Genomic DNA, 25385 nt, shown 5'->3' with positions numbered 1-25385 from the left:
TCTCTGCATAGGTTTGCTACTTTGGTTCTGTTGACCTCCCAACTTGTTTGGAAGCGATTAAGAAAATAAAGTAAGGGGTATATAGTGAGTATGTAATAAGCACTCTTTGTATTCCATTTTATATGTGTTTTCATAATATTTTTCAGATACATTTAATATATTTATTAAAAATCATGAAGTAGGTAACCAACAGGTTTAAAGATTGTCTCCACTATTTTTACCATGATTTTAAATAAACATTATTGTGAAAAAAATCATGTACACTGAAAGGTAAAATGGACCATGGTGAAGGCATTTTGGCACTTTGGTGAAGGTTATGGCATGGTAACATTGTATCCCTAAATATAAGCATGCATATTCTTGTATATTAACATTGCCTCAAAAACTAAAATTAAAAAAATATTATCTGGGTTAAAAAAGAAATATTGTGGGGCATATGTCTGGTTTAAATGATATGTATTTAAAATTCATGTAATGGTTAATAGAAAAGTACTATAAGATCGCTGTGCCCAGCAATTATTACCCTTGAGTCATATTTCTAGACCTCATCGATACATTGTTAACACTTAGATCAATATACAATTATTATCTTAGGTGAGATGCTGAGAGTAGATTTGGAGAGTTTACACATAGAAGACATATTTTAGTAAGGGCTGTTCAAGTCAAACAAACAACCAAAACATGATCTATTTGTCCTTCTATCTATCCATGCTTGCATCTCTTATCTATTATCAATGTGATATCTATTTATAAGACCAAATATAGACATGCACATTTATGTAAATTGTATATTCATCAAATGAATATATAATCTACATAAAGTAGATTATAGATTATGAAGTCACATAAAAGATATTTGAGTTTTTCTCTTCTTTAGACGGATTTCCACGGGGAGCAGGGCAGATATTACTAGCTCTGTGCCTCATAGTGAGTCCCAGTTATAATGGGGACAGCAGGCAGCTCTACCTCTGTTTAATAGAAAGCACAGTAACAGCAGAGATTTTCTAACTCTGCATTTAAAATCCCCCAATAGCTATTATTACTTCTTAAAACCATTTGAGCATTAGTGCCAAATCAAGTGGAATAGTTTCATTTAAATAATTTAAGGGGCTGAATGATGTTCTCACAAGGCAATAATAAATAATATTAATTTTGAGAGAGAGAGGAGAAGAATATTGTGATTTTGGTTTTCTTTTAAATAAAAAGTATTTTGAAAGGGATTAAAAGAGTAGATTTTTCTCCTCTGCGTTTGACTCCCCATGTGCCCCACCTCTGGTCCTTTCATAGAAACCCCACCCATTGTGTTTGGCCCTGTGTATCTGCCCCTGCAGGGCACCGTCCCGTGGCGGGAAGTTTTAGTATTCTGTGGAACAAGCTTATTGATCAGCAGGGTTTACTCACTCAAGTGTAAGGACATTCTGATTCATTCCCTTGGGTTTTCTTTTCCTTCCTGACAAAACCCTTATGAAGAATTCTTTCATCCTTCTTTTTGTGCTTCCAATCAATCTTTCATTTGATATACTATAAAAAAAATAAAACTGACATCTGAAGTCTTATCTCTAAGGACAGAAACTTTCCTCATACAGTGCTTTTTCTTATGTTCGCATTATCTGTACTTTCTCTGTGTACATGAGGCAGTCATTTTCATTTTAGCAATACACATTTGTTTTCTGTTGAAAAACAAATGATCCTATGTTTCTCAAATTTATGATAATAAATTTTACTTGAATATATAGCTGTCTAGTTTTATCCTCAAAATTCTCATTTGTAAAGTCTAGAATATGACCGATACCCAGAATTTTAAAATATATTACTAAATCATTTACCGTTGAAAACTGCTCATCATCTCTGACTTAGCAAGTTTAATGCCAATCATGCCACTTTGTATTTGAAAATAAAAATAGTCTTCTTATTTTGCATGCTTATTTATATTATTTTGCTCTTCAAATTTCATAACAATATACCATTGTCATCTTTACTAAACCTTTTCATTTTAGATGTAAAGCAGCTTCTGGTCAACTGTGGATATTTTTGATGTGAAATTTGAAGGTCTTTTCTTACTAGTGATGGTGTAAAAGAAATAGAAAAAAGAGAAATAAAAAAGTCAATTGTTTTTGTACAAGTACTAGTAAGACCCGATTTTGCTTAGCTTCTAAGATCAGACAAGATGTGATGAGTGGTATGACTCTAGAGCTTCTCTCTTTGACGTTTAGCTTTATTTCCCTTGGATTTCTCTACATAAATTTCTCTAAATAAAAATATTTACTTCACAAAAAAATTAAAGTAGAAGTAAATAAAAAAACTATTGCTGCAATATGTTTGACCTTGTGCCAAGGATGAGGCCCAATCAGAAAGTTACGTGCATTCATAAAAGTGTAATGAAAAATTTACTTGCAGAGGAAACAATGCTGAAAGTGGCTTGGATCCAAGAACATCTGTGTTCCTGGTATCCCCAAAGTGTAGAAGGAGCAGATGCAATTGAATATATAGCAAATACCTTGGCACAATTCCCAATAATGTGGAGCAGAGCTCTGGATATGTATAGAGGGTTTTTAAAACACAGTAAGATGAAAAATACTGGGGAATTACCATAAAATATTATTGCTCATATTGAGAGTTATAAAGTTACTCAGTAAAATGAAGGTAGATTTCTCAGTCACACCAGAAGAAAGAAAAGTTACTCACTGTATAGAATTGTTAACACAACAAAGGAAATACATAGTTATATTTAGACATAGATATGATGCTTAAAGCATTAGATTATTTTTTATTTTTTACTTTTTGGTTTGGGGGCCACTCCCACTGATGCTCAGGGCTTACTCCTCACTCCACACTCAGGTGCTCAGGATATCATATGGGATGTTGGGGATTGAATCCTGATTGGTGATTTGTAAAGCAAGCACCCTACTTGCTGTACTATTGCTCTTGCCTCCATATTTGATTATTTTTATACCTACTGCTTATTTCCCTATAAAAATGTAAGTTCTTTTAAGAACAGACATTTTCTATTAAGAATTTCTTTATAGTTTTCAAAAGCTTAGCCAAGAGTTCTAAAATTTATAGAACACAGATAACTAGAAATTGAAATAAAACGTGGTGTGGAATGTAGAATCTGAAGAATCAGATTATAAAGTGCTATTTTGCTTATGTCATTAAGTCAAGTAAATTATTGTAAATCTTTTATTAAATTAGTATCTGTATAGACCACAGGAGTTTAATACAGTTCATATATGTTTAAGATAATTACTTTTTCCTTGACTACCTTTAAACTATGTTTGATTGTGTGATACAATTCTGATCAGCTGCATGTAAGAGAAGCACATTAAGTTTTGTCCTATCTCTTTGGGACCTGATTTTTATCCTTAATTTTTTATATGTATATTGTTTTAATTGATTTGGACATACTGAACCTTCCTTTTATTTCTGGAACAAATTAACTTGGTAGTGTTGTATGATTCTTTAAATACCCTGATACATTTTATTTGTTTATATTTTTGTGGAGTAATTTTGAATCTATTTTCAACAGAAATATAGTTTGCAGTTTTAATGATGATTTTGTATGATTTTCTTGCCTGCTTTTTTTTGTTTTAATCAGATAGTGTTGGCTTCATAAAATATGTTTGGAAGTATATAACCTCTCCAATTATTTTGAAGATTTTTAGAAATCAGGTCATTCCCTAATAATTAAATGATGATTTCAGGTTTAGCCGAACTCTTAAAATTATCTGGGATTTTGTTTTAGGGGAATTTTGATTACTGTTTCAGCTTGCTTGCAATTTCTCTAGACAGTTTTTATATTTCTCCAAAATTTAACTTTTATTTTTAAGTAGTGCCCAGATTTGTCCATTTCTAGGGTAATTATTTATCAGCAAAGAGATGTTAATATGTTTCCAATTAATTGACTCTTTGTATTTCTTGTGTGTGTTGTGACTTCCCTTTTATTTCTGATTCTATTTATTAAAGTATTTCTTATTTCTAGTCAGACTAACAAAAAGGTTGTCAATGTGTTGATCTTTTTAGAGCACCAACTTTTGATTGTATTAACTTCTTGTATTGTCTTTTTTTAAAATTTTATTGAATCACCGTGAGATAGCTTTCATGTTTTGGTTACAATCACACAATAATCAAACACCCATCCCTCCACCAGTGCACTATCACAGTATGATCAAACACCCATCCCCATCACCAATATCCCCGGTATACACTTCCCTTTCCCACCCTCCCTCTGCCTTCATGGAAGACATTATTCCTCATACTCTCTCTCTACTTTTGGGCATTATGGTTTGCAATAAAAATATCAAGAGGTAATCATGTTTGGTCTTTTATCTACTTTCTGCACACATCTCCCATCCCAACCGATTCCTCCAGGCATCATTTTCTTAGTGATCCCTTCTCTATTCCAGCTGCCTTCTCCCTTTTGCTTATGAGGCAGGCTTCCAACTATGGAGCAATCTACTTGTCCCGTGTATCTACTATCCTTTGCTGTCAGCCTCATGTTATGCTGATTTATATTACACAAATGAATGCAGTCATTGTATGTCTGTCCCTCTCTTTCTGACTCATTTCACTTATCATGATACTTTACATGTCTATCCATTTATAAGTAGAGTTCATGACTTCATCTCTCCTGACAGCTGCATAGTATTCCATTGTGTAGATGTACCAAAGTTTCTTTAACCAGTCATCTGTTCTAGGGCACTTGGGTTGTTTCCAAATTTTTGCTATTGTGAACAGTGCTACAATGAACATATTGGTACAGATGTCATTTTTACTGTGCTTTTTCTTTTTCATTCTATTTTATTTAATTTTGTTTTAAATTTTATCATTTCCGCCTATTTTTTTGACAGCATGTTCATAATGACTGCTTTTTACTAAATAATAGTAATTCATCAAAAATGAAGCTCTCTTGTTAATAAATTGATATCTGCTACTTTTTTTATTGTATTTTATTTTTTTTAAAGTTGTAGCTTTACAATTTTTTGTGCTTTGGTTTCAATTATACAATGATCAGATACCCATCCCTCCACCAGTGCCCATTTTCCACCACCATGGATAATATCCCTCCCACCCCCATCCCCCCATCCCCCCTGTCTCTGTGGCAGGGCAATCCCCTGTGTTCTCTCTCTCCTTTTGGGTGTTGTGGTCTGCAAAAGAGGCATTGAGTGGCAAACATGTTCAGTCCCTAGTCTACTTTCGACATGCATCTCCCCTCCTGGGAGGATCCTCCAAACATCCTTTATTTGGTGCTCCCTTCTCTATCTGAACTGCCCTTTCCTCTAGGATACCCGGCTGGCCTCTAAGTTATGGAGTAATCGTCCTGGTGCTGATCTCAGCTATTCTTGGGTATTAATCTCTTACTTTGTTACTTTATATCCCCCAGATGAATGCAATCTTTCTATGTCTATCCCTCTCTTTCTGACTCATTTCGCTTAGCATGATACTTTCCATATTGTACCACTTGTATGTAAATTTCACGACTTCATCTTTTCTAAGAGCTACATAGTACTCCATTGTGTAGATGTACCAAAGTTTCTTTAACCAGTCATCTGTTCTTGGGCACTCAGGTTTCTTCCAGTTTCTGGCTATTGTAAAGAGTGCTGCAATGAACAAACAAGTGCAGATGTCACTTCGACTATACATTTTTGCCTCTCTGGGATATATTCCCAGGAGTGGTATTGCTGGGTCAAATGGGAGCTCAATTTCTAATTTTTTGAGAATCGTCCATACTGTTTTCCAGAAGGGCTGAACCAGTGGACATTCCCACCAACAGTGAAGGAGTGTCCCTTTCTCGCCACATCCACGCCAGCATCGGTTGCTTTTGTTCTTTTGAATGTGGGCTAGTCTCTGAGGTGTGAGATGGTATCTCATTGTGGTTTTGATCTGCATCTCCCTGATGATTAATGATGTAGAGCATTTTCTCATGTGCTTTTTTGCCATTCGGATTTCTTCTTTGAGAAAGTTTCTGTTCATTTCATTGCCCCATTTTTGGATGGGGTTGGATGTTTTCTTCTTGTGGAGTTTAACCAGTATTTTGTATATCCTGGATATCAACCCCTTGTCAGATGTGTATTCGGCGAATATCCTTTCCCATTCTGTAGACTGTCTTTGTATTTTGCTCACTGTTTCTTTGGAGGTGCAGAAGCTTCTTAGTTTAAGATAGTCCCATTTATCTATCTCTGTTTTCACTTGCTCGGCCAGTGGCGTGGCATCTTTGAAGATACCATTAGCTTCAATGTCATGGAGGGTTTTGCCAACTTTATCTTCAATGTACCTTATGGTTTCTGGTCTGATGTTGAGGTCTTTAATCCATTTTGATCTTACTTTTGTACATGGTGTTAGGCAGAGTTCTGAGCCTATTTTTTTGCATGTAGCCGTCCAGTGATGCCAACACAATTTATTAAAGAGGCTTTCCTTACTCCACTTCACATTACTTGCACCTTTATCAAAGATTAGATGAGCATATGATTGAGGAGAGATGTCAGTGTATTCAACCCTGTTCCATTGGTCTGCAGTTCTGCCTTTGTTCCAGTACCATGCTGTTTTAATTATTACTGCTTTGTAGTACAGTTTGAAGTTCGGGAGGTTGATTCCTCCCATTTTCTTTTTCCCAAGAATTGCTTTAGCTATTCGTGGGGGCTTATTGTTCCATATAAATTTCAGGAGTGTTTGCTCCATTTCTTTGAAGAATGTCATGGGTATCCTTATAGGGATTGCATTGAATTTATACAATGCTTTTGGTAGTATTGCCATTTTGACAATGTTAAGTCTCCCGACCCATGAGCAGGGGATATCTTTCCATTTCCTCATGTCCTCTTTTATTTCCTGAAGTAGCGTTTTGTAGTTTTCTTTGTACAGGTCCTTTACTTCCTTAGTTAAGCTGATTCCTAGGTACTTGATTTTCTGGGGCACAATTGTGAACGGGATTGTTTTTTTCATGTTGCTTTCTTCTCTCTCACTGTTTGCGTATAGGAAAGCCATGGACTTTTGGGTATTGATTTTATAACCTGCAACTTTACTATACGAATCTATTGTTTCTAGGAGTTTTTTGGTGGAAGTTACTGGGTTCTCTAAGTAGAGTATCATATCATCTGCGAATAGTGAGAGCTTGATTTCTTCCTTTCCTACCTGAATGCCCTTAATATCTTTTTCCTGCCTAATCGCTATTGCAAGTACTTCCAGTACTATATTGAATAGCAGTGGAGAGAGTGGGCATCCCTGTCTCGTCCCTGATCTTAGAGGGAAGTCTCTCAGTTTTTCCCCATTGAGGATGATGCTTGCTGTAGGCTTGTGGTAGATGGCTTTAATTATGTTGAGGAAGGTCCCCTCTATACCCATTTTGGCTAGGGTTTTCATCATAAAGGGGTGCTGGATCTTATCAAATGCTTTCTCTGCATCTATTGATATGATCATATGCTTTTTATCTTTTCTTTTGTTGATATGGTGGATTATGTTGATTGATTTCCGAATGTTAAACCATCCTTGCATCCCTGGGATGAATCCTACTTGGTGATGGTGTATGATCTTTTTGATGAGTAGTTGGATTCTATTTGCTAGTAGTTTGTTGAGGATCTTTGTATCTGTGTTCATCAGGGATATCGGCCTGTAATTCTCTTTCTTTGTGGTATCTCTGTCTGCTTTTGGTATCAGTGTGATATTTGCTTCGTAGAAACTGTTCGGAAGTGTTTTTGATATTTCAATTTCGTGGAAAAGCTTAAAGAGCATCGGGAGTAAGTCCTCTTTTTTTTTTTTCCCTTTATTTTATTTTATTTTAATTTTTAAAGTTGTAGATTTACAATTTTTTGTGCTTTGGTTTCAATTATACAATGATCAGATACCCATCCCTCCACCAGTGCCCATTTTCCACCACCATGGATAGTATCCCTCCCACCCCCATCCCCCCATCCCCCCTGTCTCTGTGGCAGGGCAATCCCCTGTGTTCTCTCTCTCCTTTTGGGTGTTGTGGTCTGCAAAAGAGGCATTGAGTGGCAAACATGTTCAGTCCATAGTCTACTTTCGAAAAAATATGGAACGCTTCACGAATTTGCGTATCATCCTTGCGCAGGGGCCATGCTAATCTTCTCTGTATCGTTCCAATTTTAGTATATGTGCTGCCGAAGCGAGCACAGGAGGGAGTAAGTCCTCTTTAAAGATTTGGAAGAATTCACTAGTGAATCCATCCGGGCCAGGACTTTTGTGCTTGGGGAGACTTTTTATTACCATTTCAATTTCCTTGATGGTGATAGGTCTGTTCAGGTATTCCAGGTCTTCTTGGTTCAGCCTTGGGAGTCTGTAGGAGTCTAGGAATTTATCCATTTCCTCGAGGTTTTGATGTTCCGTGGCATAAAGCTTTTCAAAGTACTCCCTGAGGATCCTCTGAATTTCTGTGGTTTCTGTTGTAATGACCCACTTTTCATTTCTGATTCGGCTTATTAGGGTTTTCTCTCTCCCTTTCTTTGTGAGTTTTGCTAGAGGCTTATCGATCTTGTTAATTTTCTCGAAGAACCAGCTTTTGGTTTCATTGATCTTTCGGATTTTTTTTGGGTTTCCATCTCGTTAATCTCTGCTCTGAGTTTTATTATTTCCTTTCTCCTGTTCGGGTTGTGCTCCTTTCTCCAAGCTCTTAAGCTGTGAGGTTAGGTTACTTATGTGTGCTCGCTCCTCCTTCCTGAGGAATGCTTGTAGAGCTATAAACTTTCCTCTTAACACAGCCTTTGCTGTGTCCCATAAGTTTTGGTAACTCGTGTTCTCATTTTCATTCGTTTCTAGGAATCTTTTGATTTCCTCTTTGATTTCCTGTCTAATCCACTCGTTGTTCAATAGTGCACTGTTTAATTTCCAGGTGTTTGATTTAGTTTTCTGTTTTTGTGTGTGATTTACTTCTAATTTCAGCGCATTATGGTCTGAGAAGATTGTTGATACAATCTCTACCTTCTTAATTTTATGGAGGCATGTTTTGTGGCTCAGCATGTGGTCTATCTTGGAGAATGTTCCATGTAGGCTTGAGAAGAATGTGTATTCAGCTTTTTGTGGATGAAGTGTCCTGTATATATCTACTAAGTCCCTTTCTTCCATTGTTTCCCTCAAATGAAGTATGTCCTTGCTAAGCTTGAGTCTGGTTGATCTATCAAGAGGTGGCAAAGCAGTGTTGAAGTCTCCCACTAGTATTGTGTTGCTATTGATGTCTTTTTCCAAATCTATGATTAGTTGTTTTAAGTACTTTGCTGGTCTCTCATTAGGTGCATATACATTTATTATTGTAAGTTCTTCCTGTTGTACAGATCCTTTGATCAATAAGAAATGGCCTTCCCTGTCTCTTATGACCTTCCTCACTCTGAAATCGATGTGGTCTGATATAAGGATGGCTACCCCAGCTTTTTTATGGGAGCTGTTTGCCTGTAGGATTGTTTTCCAGCCTTTGACTCTGAGTCTGTGTTTGCTTTGACTATTGAGATGCGTTTCTTGCAGGCAACAGAATGTTGGGTTCAATTTTCTAATCCATCCTGCCACTCTATGTCTTTTAATTGGTGCGTTTAGCCCATTGACATTGAGAAAGATTATTGTTATGGGATTTTGTCCCATTGTTCTGTTAAAATTTGGTGTATTTGAGGGGCCTTTCTTGCCTTAAAGTAGCCCATTTAGTTGTTCTTGTAACCATGGTTTTGAGTCTATGAAGTTCCTGAGCTGTTGTTTGTCTGTGAAACTGTGTGTTGTTCCTTCTATTATGAATGAGAGTCTTGCTGGGAAAAGTATTTTGGGGGAGGCATTTATTTCATTGAGTTTTTTTACTATGTCCCACCACTGTTTTCGGGCCATGAGGGTTTCATCAGAAAAATCAGCTGTGAATTTTAAGGATGCTCCTTTGTAAGAGATTTCTTTCTTCGATCTTGCTGCTTTCAGAATTTTGTCTCTGTCTAAGGTTTTGGTCATTTTGATCAGAATGTGTCTTGGGGTATTTTTATTCGGATTTCTTCTAGCTGGTACCCTTCGGGCCTCCTGAATGTGGTCACAAGTTTTCTTCAGCTCTGGAAATGTTGTAGCAATGATTTCTTTGACAGTTTCTTCTTCATCGAGGTTTTCTTCCTGTACCTCTGGAACTCCAATAATTCTTATGTTACCCCTCTTGGCTTCATCACAATCTTCTCTTGCCATCTGTTCCCGAATTGTGAGTCTCTTTTCCATTTTCTGCTCTTTTCTGGAGAGTCTCTGAACTTCATCTTCGAGCTCACTGATTCTGTTCTCAGCAGCTGTTACTCTGCTGCTGAGGCCTTCCACTGAGCTTTTCAATTCGCCTACGAGATTTTTCAGGTCTGACATTTCTGATTGCATTTTCCTCATTTCTGCCTTCAGATCCTCTTGTCTTCTATTGGCATTGCTTTCCATTGTTTCTTTTAATTCCCTAAGCATCCTAAGTAGCTCCCATCTGAATTCCTTGTCAGAGAGGTTGTCTAACACTACAGTACTGTTGGTGTCATCTAGGCTAGACTCTTCAATATGAAAGTTTGGTGGGCTTTTGCGTTGCTTTACCATTGTGAGAGGTGTGGTTTAGTCCTTCACGTTCACTGTTCCTATTCTGCTTTGATATGCAGTGTGAGTTAAGATAGGCTTATGAGTTATTGGCTACTGTGCTTCTAGTGGCTGAGCTAAAATAGAGAAGTTTCCATCCAAGAAGGTAGCTGATGGTTCCTATGGCATACGTAGTGGCACTAGGCGAGGAGTTGGGAAAGTCTCCTGTTTGGAATTGGAGCCGTTCAGCTTTGTTGCCCAGAGCTGGGCCTCTGTGCCCGTCCCACGCAGATCAGGGGTTGAAAACCGGCTGTCTAGGGGCTGTTTCTAGCTGCGCGTGCCCAGAGAGGGACCCGAGCCCTTGGGGGCGGGCTGTACCTGTTGGAATTGGAGCCGTTCAGCTTTGTTGCCCAGAGCTGGGCCTCTGTGCCCGTCCCACGCAGATCAGCTCCGCCTATCTTTTGACTTTTGGTTTCATTCGTTCTTTTTCATAAGTCATAAACGATTAAAGTATGGATGCATTATGGCATTGTAGTGTTTTTATTTTGTCTGTTGTGGATCTTTACTAGTAAGTAAAACAGGTCCTGTGTTATTGAAATCCCTTTTTGTTCATATTTAAAGTATTAATCCCAGTTTTACTTCTGAAAGACAACTTTGACAATGAAATATAGTTTAGAACTTCTTTCTTTTAGCATTTCTAATATTTATGATATTCTCTTCTGATCTTTAATGTTTCTAGTGAAATGTGTGTGTGCCTATAAACTTGTGGAGTTTATCTCATGTATTTTTTCATCATTTACTTTTTCTAATATTACTTTAAATCTTTTATAACAAACTGTTAAAAAATTATATGTCTTAGCAAATATATATTACTTGAAACAGTATGTGATGTATTGCCTATGAATGTTGAATGTAAAAATATTTTCCCTGGCCTTAACTCTTTGTTCCTTCTGAGAAAGTAATAATATTGAAAGTCATATGTTTAATTTTATCCCTTAATTCACATATATCTTATTTTAGTTTTAATTTTGGTATTTATTCTTCATTTTAGTTTTTAATCCATTTATCTTTCTGACATTTTTTTCTATATCTCTAACCTTTAGTGTTCTTTAAATATGCCCTATATTTAACTTTTCAATTCAGACATTTATTCTTTAAAGCTGTACTTTGATTTTTATTGGTTATGCTACTTGATAAATTTATTTTATATATTTATTGCTTTCCTAATTTTGTTTAATGTGTCTTGTTTTATTTCATTGAGTTTATTTAAGAGTGTCTTTTGGTTGATCATTCATTTTCATTTCCTTGGTGATCCCATATACTTTTAACATGCATTATTCGGTAGCCTCACAAAGGTATCTGAAAAGAAGTGGGCATCTATTCCAACTTTAAAGTCTGACTTAATTAATTAATTTATTTTTGGGTTTTTGGCTATGACTGGCAGTGCTCAGTAGCAATTCCTGACTCTGCAGTCAGAAATCACTGCGGGCAGATTTGGGGACCATTTGTGTGGTTGGGGATTGAACCCCAGTCAGCCATGTGCAAGGCCAATGCTTGACCCACTGTAATTTCTCTCTGGCACCAAAAGTATAACTTTAGTAAAGAAAAACAAAAATCAAAAACCAAACCAACCTTTTCATCATTTGAAGAAACCAGATAATCTTAGTGAGCTGTCTAATGTCATCTACAGGTAGATTTGCTGCTAGAGGCCTTGTCTAGGTGAATCTGGTACCTGGTTGTTAGGTGGGCCTGGTTTTTGCATGCAGTGATAATTTTGGTATTTGTACTCACAGGCACCTCTCATGAGGTCCTTCCTCTAAGGTAATTGACTTCATTGTTGTGGGTCGAACAGCTGAAACTGTGGTGGTATTTTAATGTTCAGAGTTGTTCAAATTGATGTTTTAGGACAAGGGAGCCAGAACAACCCACTTTGCCACCATTTTACCTGTATCTATATGTACTTACATATATATGTATATATCTCTGTGTGTATTGAACAAGAGATTTAGTCAAGATATTATTTGCAAAATATCTTATTAGTCAAAAAGTTAGTTCAGTCAAAATATCACTATTTCAAGCCAACGGTTTATTGGATCACATATACTGAAGTATAATTGTGGTAACCAAATTCAGAATAGTGGTTCTTTTGTTGAATTGGTTTCCTTCCATTTCTGAATAAACCCAAAGAAAGATGTCAAACTCAAAACTCAGAAGTACAGTGAGGATTATAGGGGTATGAAAAGCATTTCAAAATAGAAATAACAATAGAAAATTAAATTTTTTATTAAGCATTAAGAAATGGACACAGAACTAAATTTTCAAAATGTTTAATTATAGAATGATAAATTTAGGGAAATGTTTCTGGAGCAGAAATGCAGGTCTTATTGCTTTATTCAAAAGGTAGTTTTAAGACAGATAAAAATAATGCAAATAGGCAAGATCAAGAAATAAAAGAAGGGTTGGGTTGGGGCAATAGCACAGCGGTTTGCCTTGCACGCAGCCTACCCTGGTTCGATTCCCAGCATCCCATATGGTCCCCTGAGCACTTCCAGAGGTAATTTTTGAGTGCAGAGCCAGGATTAACCCCTGAGCATCTCTGGGTTTGACCCAAAAAGCAAAAAAAAAAGGAGGAAAAGGAGGAACTGGAGTGATAGTACAGCAGGTAGGGTGTTTGCCTTGCACACAGCCGACCTGAGTTCAATCCCCAGCATCACATATGGACCCCCAAGCACTGCTAGAAGTAATTTCTGAGTGCATAGACATGACTAATCCCTGAGCATCGCTGGGTGTGACCCAAAAAGATAAAAGAGAGAGAGAGGGAGAGGGGGAAAAAGAAATAAAAGGAATTCTTATTGGAAAAGAAGGCATGAAATTGTAATTATTTCTAGATTACACCATGTTGTGTATAGTTAGTAACATTAAAGCTATCACTAAAATTAGAGAAACCACAGAAAGTTGGTTAATTCAAAGTATACAAAAATTCAAAAGTGTACATTATTTTCAGTTCTACATAAAAAAGAAATAAAGAAGAATTTTATAGAAAATATTATGAAGAAGAATATATTTAGCGTATGAGGTGAAAGACTTAAAAATAACCCCTAGACACTGTGAAGACAGAACACATAAACAATGGGTAAATTTCCCATTTACATGGTTACGGAGAATTAATATAGTCAAAATGTCTGATCTTCCACAAACAAGATGAAGATTTAATGTAATTCCAATCAAAATCTAAATAACCTTTACAGTGATAAAACAATGTATATTATGATTTACATGGAACCATAAAAGATGTTAACTATGTAAGTTCTGAGAAAGAAAAAATGCAAACATCATGTTATCTTATTTAAAATTATGTTACAAGAAAAGAATAATTCAAACTATATAATATTGACACAAAAATAGAGAGATAGTATAGGGATTAAAACATTTACCTAACATGTGGCCTGCCCAGTTTTATTCCCGGTACTATATAGTTTATCCCATCTTAGTCCGAATGACCCCATTAACCCCTATGCACTTTCAAGTAGTGTGGGATCAATGCTCCCCCCACCCCAGGCACAGAAACCAATGAAATATAAATGAAAGCCCTTCAATAAACTCACATTCTTTGATATTTAATTTATAAACTAAAAATAAGACCACAGAACAAAGAAGAGTCTCTTTGACAAATGGGATTGGAACAACTGAACAGTCATGCAAAAAAATTTAAGATGAATTACTCTCTAAGTTTCTATACAAAAAACAATTTAAAATAGGTTGAAGACTTAGATGTAATAACAAAAAGTATAAAGTACACAGGTAAGCCATTAACGTTGAAGTTGTTTGTTAAAATTTAAACCAATAGCAAGGAAACAAAAGGAAAGGTAGACAACTGTGACTAGCAATTTAGAAAGCTTTTGCAAAACAAAAGAAAATATAAAAATGATTAAAATATAGTCTCCTCAAAGGAAAGCTATTTGCACATCAAATATACAACACAGGGCTAATATTCAAGGCATATGAAAAAATTATAGTTTAAAAAGAAATCAAACAGCACAATAAGAATGTGGTCAGAAGACTTGAATAGACAACTCCAAAGAGGACAATGCAGATGACTCACAGGAGTATAAAAAATTCTCATCATCAGCAGTAATCAGGGAGAAGCCAAATTAAGATGATAGTAAATACTATCTTGTATCTGTGACAATATAATATCTCGTATCTTACACCAAAAGCAGCAATAACAAGAAGGTTGGAGATTATATGAATAAACAATATACTGTCATGCACTATTGGAGAGTATATAAATGATTATTCTGGGAGATGCTAAGAGTATTTTTAGAAAACCTAGATAGACCTATCATGTGATCTAGTAATCTCATTTATGGATTTCTATCCAAAGAATAGGAGCAAAAGAATATAGCACTATCCTCCTGTTGTTCATTGATTTTGCTCGAGTGGGCACCAGTAACACCTCCATTGTGAGACTTGTTGTTACTGTTTTTGGCATATCAAATACATCACAGGGAGCTTGCCGGGCTCTGCCATGCGGGCGGGATATTCTCGGCAGCTCGCCGGGCTTTCCAAGAGGGATGGAGGAATCGAACCCGGGTTGGCCGCATGCAAAGCTAATGCCCTACCCGCTGTGCTATTCCTCCAGCCTTATCATGATTAAAATATAAAAAATTAAAAATAAGTGAATTTTTTATCAACAGATGCTTGAATGAAGATGTAGTGTGTTTGTACAATGGGATATTCAGTTAGGAGAAAGATAAAAAATGTTCCTTACAATAAAATCGGAGTTTGAGGGAATTATGCCAGGCAAAATAAGAAGAAAAAAAGATGAATATTGTATAATTTTAACCTGTGCTTTCAATGTAGTACTGCACCCGGATAGTAGCACCACTGTCCTCCTGTTGTTCATTGATTTTGCTCTAGCAGGCACCAGTAACGTCTCCATTGTGAGACTTATTGTTACTGTTTTGTGCATATTGATTTCGTCATGGGCAGCTTCCCAGGCTTTGCCCTGTGGGTGGGATACTCTCGATAGCTTGTCAGGCTCTCCAAGAGAGACGGAGGAATCGAACCAGGATCGGCCATGTGCAAGGCAAATGTCTTACCCCCTGTGCTATTGCTCCAGCCCTGCTTTCAATGTACACACAGAAAATATATGAAGAGTCAGGACAACTAAAATAAGAAGCCAGTTTAGCACTGGTAGTAGAAGCAATCAATATTTTCTAGGATGAGGAATGGACAAGGGGCATAGAAATAAAGAATAGTAGTGGACAAAAAAAATAACAGAAAAGACCACTGTAGTTTGGAATATTATTGCAAGTTATGTCTATAAACATGGGAAATATTTTTTTCCCTGGGAGCTAAACTAACTCACCAGTTTTTTTCTTTTTATATATTACAACATCTGGTGAGAGAGGTCTAGGCGGAGCACAAAATGTCTGCTGTTAGAAAACTGAGTCTTCCTTACCTTGAAAACTCGGCACTAAGAATATAGACTGTACCAATAATGTCTGAAAAATGAATGAATTAGAGCATGCTCAAATGTCTCTTCAATTGAGATTTTTGAACAGTTAGGATATAGAAACTAAGCATGAGATCTCTCTGTCATCCGCAAATCATATTACATTATTTCAGCACATAGAAAATACTCAGGGGCTGGACACAGCACAGCGGGTAGGGTGTTTGCCTTGTACATGGTGGCCTGGGTTTCATTCTCAGCATCCCATATGGTTCCCCGAGCACCATCAGAAGTAATTCCTGAGTGCATGAGCCAGGAGTAACCGCTGTGCATCGTTGGGTGTGGCCCAAAAAGAAAAAAAAGAAAATATTCAGCCTGTCTAGGAAATAAACATATGATGACCACTTAAACAGGAACAGTGGGGTGCCCTCCTCTTGATAAGCCAAAGTCCCGAGTTAAAGGCATTTAGAACTCAGAATACTTAGAGCAAATCCAGAGCATGTTTTATCTCTCAGAGGGCAGTGCACCTGTATATAAATAATGGAGTTCTTGACTCATGAAAAGGCATAAAATGATTATGTTTTTCTTCTGATTTTTTTTTGAAATGAAACACAAGCTTAGGTTGTTACATAAAGTCTGAGAAATTGATTCAAAGGGTTACTCATGCTTTCAGGACATAATCCTCTGAAATAGTTCTAGCATCTGTTTTTGCTATTGTGAACTGTCTATTATTTGGTTTTCTATCAACCAGGCAAGATGTCAAGTCATGTCTCTTTGCTTCAAATTGCAGCATATTATCTATCCCCTAGTGAACTTCTTTTCTACATGTTCATATTTAAGTCGGCATAGCAGTGAATACATAAAGTTGAATGCCTGAATTGTTTTTAAAAACAATTCAGAATATTAAAAAAAAGTATTTCAGTGTGTCAAATGTGAATTGACAGACAGTATTTTGCTCACAGCAAGCTGAAAAATCTTCAGAATATAAACTATTTAATGAACAATTCAGGAGGTAAAACTGAATGTTTTGTAATGAATGTTTTTGGAAACATATTTGAGATGTAGTCTTTACCCTACAAGCTTGGATATGGGTGTCTTGGGTGTTATCTTCTCTTCACATGGAAAGTGTCACTGCAGAAAACATTGCCACCTGTCCAGAGCTTTTGTCTTGTTGATAGAACTTTCTTCACTTTCTTTTTAAGGGTGAAAATGATTTTGAATAGAATTTGCTAAAATAGGGTTTTAGGATTCTTTGTTAATAACATTATGGCTTGTCAGAAGTACTCATTATCTGCTTATTTGGTAAGGATGAGATTGTGTTTGAGATAAGTAATTCTACTGTATTCCAAATTCGGTTTTGATATTTATTTAGGAATAGCCAATTCTAAGTTTCTAAGCATAACATTGGAAAATCCAGTCATGGGTTAGCCCAGAAATACTTTGAAATATGTAGATTGGGTGCTTTCAGTAATTAACACATCTTTCAAAGTAGAAACTAATATTCTGCAGTTTTATTCAGCTATAACTGAAAAGTGCTAGTTTCAAGCATAGTGAATTTCAGCATAGTAGGTTGTATATGCAGCGAAACTTTTATACTCAGATAAATACAAAAGAAATGATTCAGAAAAAGAATGACTCAACAACAGAAAAAAGAACAGCTCTTTTAAAAAATGACAATTGTTGAGACGCCTGGAGAAACGCAGCCGTGAGCGGCTGCTGCCCCCTCTCCGGTAGTCACGCGGCACTCCTCTCTTCTCAAACCCAGGTCAGCCCTGCCCCTGGTGTGTGGCCCCGGGACTTCCATCTCTCCCTTCGGGACCTCAGGCATCCCGGCAGACGCCTGGAGAAACGCAGCCGTGAGCGGCTGCTGCCCCCTCTCCGGTAGTCACGCGGCACTCCTCTCTTCTCAAACCCAGGTCAGCCCTGCCCCTGGTGTGTGGCCCCGGGACTTCCATCTCTCCCTTCGGGACCTCAGGCATCCCGGCAGACGCCTGGAGAAACGCAGCCGTGAGCGGCTGCTGCCCCCTCTCCGGTAGTCACGCGGCACTCCTCTCTTCTCAAACCCAGGTCAGCCCTGCCCCTGGTGTGTGGCCCCGGGACTTCCATCTCTCCCTTCGGGACCTCAGGCATCCCGGCAGACGCCTGGAGAAACGCAGCCGTGAGCGGCTGCTGCCCCCTCTCCGGTAGTCACGCGGCACTCCTCTCTTCTCAAACCCAGGTCAGCCCTGCCCCTGGTGTGTGGCCCCGGGACTTCCATCTCTCCCTTCGGGACCTCAGGCATCCCGGCAGACGCCTGGAGAAACGCAGCCGTGAGCGGCTGCTGCCCCCTCTCCGGTAGTCACGCGGCACTCCTCTCTTCTCAAACCCAGGTCAGCCCTGCCCCTGGTGTGTGGCCCCGGGACTTCCATCTCTCCCTTCGGGACCTCAGGCATCCCGGCAGACGCCTGGAGAAACGCAGCCGTGAGCGGCTGCTGCCCCCTCTCCGGTAGTCACGCGGCACTCCTCTCTTCTCAAACCCAGGTCAGCCCTGCCCCTGGTGTGTGGCCCCGGGACTTCCATCTCTCCCTTCGGGACCTCAGGCATCCCGGCAGACGCCTGGAGAAACGCAGCCGTGAGCGGCTGCTGCCCCCTCTCCGGTAGTCACGCGGCACTCCTCTCTTCTCAAACCCAGGTCAGCCCTGCCCCTGGTGTGTGGCCCCGGGACTTCCATCTCTCCCTTCGGGACCTCAGGCATCCCGGCAGACGCCTGGAGAAACGCAGCCGTGAGCGGCTGCTGCCCCCTCTCCGGTAGTCACGCGGCACTCCTCTCTTCTCAAACCCAGGTCAGCCCTGCCCCTGGTGTGTGGCCCCGGGACTTCCATCTCTCCCTTCGGGACCTCAGGCATCCCGGCAGACGCCTGGAGAAACGCAGCTGTGAGCGGCTGCCGCCCCCTCTTCACTACTCATGCGGCGCTCATCTCATCTCAAACCCAGTTTTCCGTAGAGGTGTGGCCTCTTCAGAGTGGGCGTGGCTTCAGAGTGGGCGTGGCTTCAGAGTGGGCGTGGCCTATTTTCCGGCCGGCGGCCGCGTACGCGGCCGCAGGTTGTTTACTACTTCAAAGGAACCTAGTTCCCAAGGAATTTAGTCCCCAACTTACTCAGCAATATGAAGAAACAAAGAAAATCCCCACCTCAAGTGGAGGAGAACAAAAACAATCCAGAATATTCTGTCGATACAGCTCACCTAAGGGATCTCTCTGACACAGAATTCAGATATGAAGTCATCAAGATGTTCAATCAACTCAATGAAACAGTCAGACAGACAGCCAGTAACACCACAGAAAAAATCGACAAATTACGCGAAGAAATGAGAGCAGAAATGTCACGATTAAAAGATTCCATAGATGAAATGAGAAACTCAGTTTCTTCTCTTAAAAATAGAATGACCGCAGCTGAAGAGAGAATCAGTGAGCTGGAAGATCAGCTGCAACAAACCAACACGCAACAACAAACAGTGGCAAGGGACCTCAAAATGGCTCTACAGAGAATCAGAGTCCTAGCAGATGATTCCAAGAGGAACAATATTAGAATCATGGGACTACCTGAACCTCAGGGAAACAACCCCAACGAAAAAAACACCGTCAAACAAATCATTGCTGAAAAATTCCCAGAGCTCTGCAATGCAGCCATTCAGGTTCAAGAAGCCCGAAGGGTGCCAGCTAAAAGAGACCCCAACAAAAACACTCCAAGGCATATCATAGTTAGAATGATTGATGCTGCCGATAGAGACACAATACTGCAAGCAGCAAGGGCAAAGAAGGAAATCACATACAAAGGAGCACCCCTTAGATTCACAGCAGACCTATCAGAGGAAACCCTGCAAGCCCGAAGGCAGTGGCAAGATATAGTCAAAAAACTCACTGAAATGAATGCCTCCCCAAGAATACTCTATCCAGCTAAACTCTCCCTCAAAATCGAAGGAACAGTACACTATTTTATAGATAAACAGCAGCTCAGGAACTTCATAGACTCAAAACCAAACCTAAAGCAAGGCCTAAAGGGGCTACTATAAGAAAAGACAAACCCTACAACCACAACACACCCTACAGAAAATGACACAAAACCCCATAACCATACTCTCTCTCAATGTCAATGGTCTAAATTCACCATTGAAGAGACACAGAGTGGCAAAATGGATACAGAGACAGAACCCAACATTCTGCCGCCTACAAGAAACTCATCTCAACAGCCAGAACAAACACAGACTCAAATCAAAGGATGGAAAACAATCCTGCAAGCAAACAGTCCCTTCAAAAAAGCTGGGGTGGCCATACTAGTATCCGACAACATTAATTTCACATTGAAAAAGATTAGAAGGGACAGTGAAGGCTATTTTCTCTTCATCAAGGGATACATACAGCAGGAAGAAATCACACTCTTAAATGTATACGCACCTAATGAGGGAACAGCTAAATATCTAAAACAACTGCTAACAGATTTTAAGGAGGACATCGCTACCAACACAATAGTACTTGGAGACTTCAACATCGCCTTATCAACTCTGGATAGATCAACAAGAACAAAACCCAGCAAGGAATTATTGGCTTTGAAAGAAGAAATAGAAGAGAAAGGGCTTATGGACCTATACAGGGCTTTACACTCCAAAAAGAAAGAATACACATTCTTCTCCAGTGCGCACGGAACATTTTCCAAAATAGACCATGTTTTAGGACACAAAACATACCTCAACAGAATCAGGAAGATAGAAATTGTATCAGCCATCTTTTCAGACCATGACGCACTGAGGATAGAAGTGAATCACACACTGACACGGAGAACAAAATCAAACACCTGGAAATTAAACAACTCGATGCTGAACAATGAGTGGGTCAAGAACGAAGTCAAGGACGAAATCAAAAGATACCTGGAAACAAATGAGAATGAAGACACAAACTACCAGAACTTATGGGACGCAGCGAAAGCTGTATTAAGGGGAAAATTTATAGCTCTGCAAGCATATCTTAGGACTGTAGAAACGATGCACATAAACAACTTGACCTCACAGCTCAAGACCTTAGAAAAGGATCAACAGAAAGAGCCTAAATCAGGCAGAAGGAAAGAGATCGTAAAACTTAGAGCAGAAATCAACGACATGGAAAACAAAGAAACAATCCGAAAGATCAATAAAACCAAGAGCTGGTTCTTCGAGAAAATAAATAAGATAGATAAACCACTAGCAACACTCGCAAAGAAACAGAGAGAGAGAGCCTTAATAAATCGAATCAGAAATAAGAATGGGGATATCACAACAGAAACTAAAGAAATTCAAGAGATCATCAGAGACTACTTTGAAAGTCTGTATGCCACGAAACAAGAGAACTTAGAAGAAATGGATAAATTCCTGGATTCCTATCATCTCCCAAAGCTGAAGCAAGAAGATATAGAATACCTGAAAAGACCTATTCACATCAAGGAAATTGAAACTGTAATCAAAAGTCTTCCGAAAAACAAAAGCCCAGGTCCAGATGGTTTTACTAGCGAATTTTTCCAAACATTTAAAGAGGACCTATTGCCAGTTCTTCTCAAGCTTTTCCAGGAAATTGAAAAAACGGAAACTCTCCCAAACAGTTTCTATGAAGCCCATATCTCTCTAATACCAAAAGGAAACAAAGACACCACAAGAAAAGAAAATTACAGGCCAATATCCCTGATGAACACGGATGCGAAGATTCTCAACAAAATACTAGCCAATAGAATCCAACAACTCATCAAAAAGATCATACATCATGACCAAGTAGGATTCATCCCAGGGATGCAAGGATGGTTCAACATTCGGAAATCAATCAACATAATCCATCATATCAACAAAAGAAAAGATAAAAATCATATGATCATATCAATAGATGCAGAAAAAGCATTTGACAAGATCCAGCACCCATTCATGATGAAAACCCTTGCCAAAATGGGGATAGAGGGGACTTTCCTCAATATAGTTAAAGCCATCTACCACAAACCTACAGCAAACATCATCCTCAATGGGGAAAAACTGAGAGCCTTCCCCCTAAGGTCAGGGACGAGACAAGGATGCCCACTCTCTCCACTGCTGTTCAATATAGTACTGGAAGTACTTGCAATAGCGATTAGGCAAGAAAAAGATATTAAGGGCATCCAGATAGGGAAAGAAGAAATTAAGCTCTCACTATTCGCAGATGACATGATACTATACTTAGAGAACCCTAAAACCTCTACCAAGAAACTCCTAGAAACAATAGGCTTGTATAGTAAAGTGGCAGGCTATAAAATCAATACCCAAAAATCCATGGCTTTCCTATATGCAAATAATGAAAGAGAAGAAAGTGACATGAAGAAAACAATTCCATTCACAATTGTGCCCCAGAAAATCAAGTACCTAGGAATCGCCTTAACTAAGGAAGTAAAGGATCTGTACAAAGAAAACTACAAAACGCTACTTCGGGAAATAAAAGAGGACACGAGGAAATGGAAAAATATCCCCTCTTCATGGATGGGGAGAATCAACATTGTCAAAATGGCAATACTTCCCAAGGCACTGTACAAATTCAATGCAATCCCTATAAGGATACCCACGACATTCTTCAAAGAAATGGAGCAAACACTCCTGAAATTTATATGGAACAATAAGCCCCCACGAATAGCTAAAGCAATTCTTGGGAAAAAGAAAATGGGAGGAATCAACCTACCTAACTTTAAGCTCTACTACAAAGCAGTAATAATCAAAACAGCATGGTACTGGAACAAAAGCAGAGCTGCAGACCAATGGAATAGAGTTGAATATACTGACATCTCCTCCCAAACATATAATCATCTAATCTTCGATAAGGGGGCAAGAAAAGTGAAATGGAGCAGGGAAAGCCTCTTTAATAAATTGTGCTGGCAAAACTGGACGGCTACATGCAAAAAAGTGGGCTCAGATCTCTGCCTAACGCCATGCACAAAAGTAAGATCGAAATGGATTTATGACCTCAACATCAGACCGGAATCCATAATGTTTATTGAAGACAAAGTTGGCAAAACTCTCCACGATATTGAAGTTAGTGGTATCTTCAAAGACGTCACGCCACTGGCCGAGCAAGTGAAAACAGAGATAGACAAATGGGACTATCTTAAACTAAGAAGCTTCTGCACCTCAAAAGAAACAGTGACCAAAATACAAAGACATCCTACAGAATGGGAAAGAATATTCACCAAATACACATCCGACAAGGGGTTGATTTCAAGGATATACAAGGTACTGGTTAAACTACACAAGAAGAAATCACCCAACCCCATCAAAAAATGGGGCGAGGAAATGAACAGAAACTTTCGCAAAGAAGAAATCCGAATGGCAAAAAGGCACATGAGAAAATGCTCTACATCACTAATCATCAGAGAGATGCAGATCAAAACAACAATGAGATATCATTTCACACCACAGAGACTGGCCCACATCCACAAGAACAAAAGCAACAGGTGCTGGCGCGGATGTGGCGAGAAAGGGACCCTCCTTCACTGCTGGTGGGAATGCAGGCTGGTCCAACCCTTTTGGAAAACAGTATGGACGATTCTCAAAAAATTAGAATTCGATCTCCCATTTGACCCAGCTATAGCACTCCTGGGAATATATCCCAGAGAGGCAAAAATGTATAGTCGAAGTGACATCTGCAATTGTTTGTTCATTGCAGCACTCTTTACAATAGCCAAAATCTGGAAAAAACCTGAGTGCCCGAGAACAGATGACTGGTTAAAGAAACTTTGGTACATTTACACAATGGAGTACTATGTAGCTGTTAGAAAAGATGAAGTTATGAAATTTACATACAAGTGGTACTACATGGAAAGTATCATGTTAAGCGAAATGAGTCAGAAAGAGCGGGATAGACACAGAAAGATTGCATTCATCTGGGGAACATAAAGCAACAAAACGGGAGACTAACACCCAGGAAGGGCTCAGATTAGTACCAGGAATTTTGCTCCATGACTTGAAGGCCAGCCACATGTGCTAGGTGAGAAGGAAGCTCAGATAGAGAAGAGAGCACCAAATAAAGGGTGTTGTGAAGACCCTCCCAGGGTGGGAGAGACATGCTAAAAGTGGTCTATAGACCAAACATGACTGCCACTCAATGCCTCTCTGGCAAAACACAGTACCCAAAAGAAGAGAGAGAGAACAGGGAGGAATGCCCTGCCACAGCGGCAGGGTGGGACGGGGGGAGGGGAGGATGGGGGGTCGGAGGGATGATAGGACCCGTGGTGGGGGAGGATGGGCACTGGTGGAGGGATGGGTACTTGATCATTGTATAACTGAAACCCAAGCACAAAAATTTGTGAGTCTATAAGTATACTTCATGGTGTTTCACTAATAAAAAAAAAATGATAAATAAAAAAAAAAAGAATGTAAAAAAAAATGACAATTGTTATAACAAGGGTGAAAATTAATGAGTTGTTTATTTAATTTTTTGTTGTTTGTTGCTTACTCCTTTCATGAACAGCAGCTGATAGTAGGAGGATGGTTGGGATCATTATTACTTGTAGTATGAGGTAGTAGTAGTGTGCTTGTGATTGAGGTAATAGAAAACCAAGAAACGAAGGCTTCTATAAGATAGGAGCAGGGTAAAAAAAATGATAGAGAGTGAATATAAATACTGTTTATTTGAAACAACACATTGTTTCAAAGTGACACTTGAATCACTTAATATCTATTATGTGCCAATTCCTACTTAGTCCCAGATATTTAATAATCATGGATCTATTTCATACCAATTCATATCTTTTGAAGTACTTTGTATCATTTTTAATTTGCAGCTAAGAAAGCTATGATTTGATAACCTTTCAGCATCTATATTGCAAACTATAGTGCCTAAAATGAGAGATGAAAGAGGAGGAAAAAAAGAGAGAGGAAAGAGAGAGAGAAGAGGGGTTCCTGCAAGAGGCAGGCAGGAGTGGGAAGGATTTAAGTGGTGGGAGGGAAACTGGGCATACTGGTGCTGGGAAATTACACTGGTGGTGGGATGGGTGTTGAAACATTGTATGACTGAAATGCAATCATGAACAGTTTTATAGTGTTCTATCTCATGATGACTCTAAAAAAAGAAAGTTATTATTAAGTAATATGATTGTTTAATCATGATAATATATAACTATATGGACAAGTTAGAGTGCATTTATGCTAATGACATGTTCAAATAGAAATAATCAATGAAGAAGCTGAGTACATAGGATAAAGCATGGCATTGTAAATGGGCTGGGGGAAGAAATTTGGGACATATAATTTTAAATACAGTAATTATGTACTATGTCTGGAAGAGATCACCTAAATCAGGATCAGAGAGAGAAAGAAAGAGAGAGAGAAAGAGAGAGAGAAAGAGAGAGAGAGATTAGCTACTTTGCAAAATCTATAGTCTTGCTTCTGTATGTGAGTAGTATTATAAACATG

The 25385-nt window shown here is 38.7% G+C and overlaps 1 non-coding gene across 1 annotated transcript; it reads right to left on the bottom strand.

Moving 5' to 3' along the window:
• Nucleotides 1-8017: 8017 nt before the first annotated feature.
• On the bottom strand, nucleotides 8018-8124 carry LOC130043205 (U6 spliceosomal RNA). Its single transcript, XR_008795332.1, has one exon. It is a non-coding gene; the product is annotated as a U6 spliceosomal RNA (small nuclear RNA).
• Between the last annotated feature and the right edge of the window lie 17261 nt (nucleotides 8125-25385).

This window comes from Sorex fumeus, unplaced genomic scaffold (genome assembly GCF_029834395.1).
Source record: "Sorex fumeus unplaced genomic scaffold, SorFum_2.1 ptg000115l, whole genome shotgun sequence".
In the NCBI taxonomy this organism is placed as follows: Eukaryota; Metazoa; Chordata; class Mammalia; order Eulipotyphla; family Soricidae; genus Sorex; species Sorex fumeus.
This window is presented reverse-complemented; position numbering and strand designations above follow the sequence as displayed.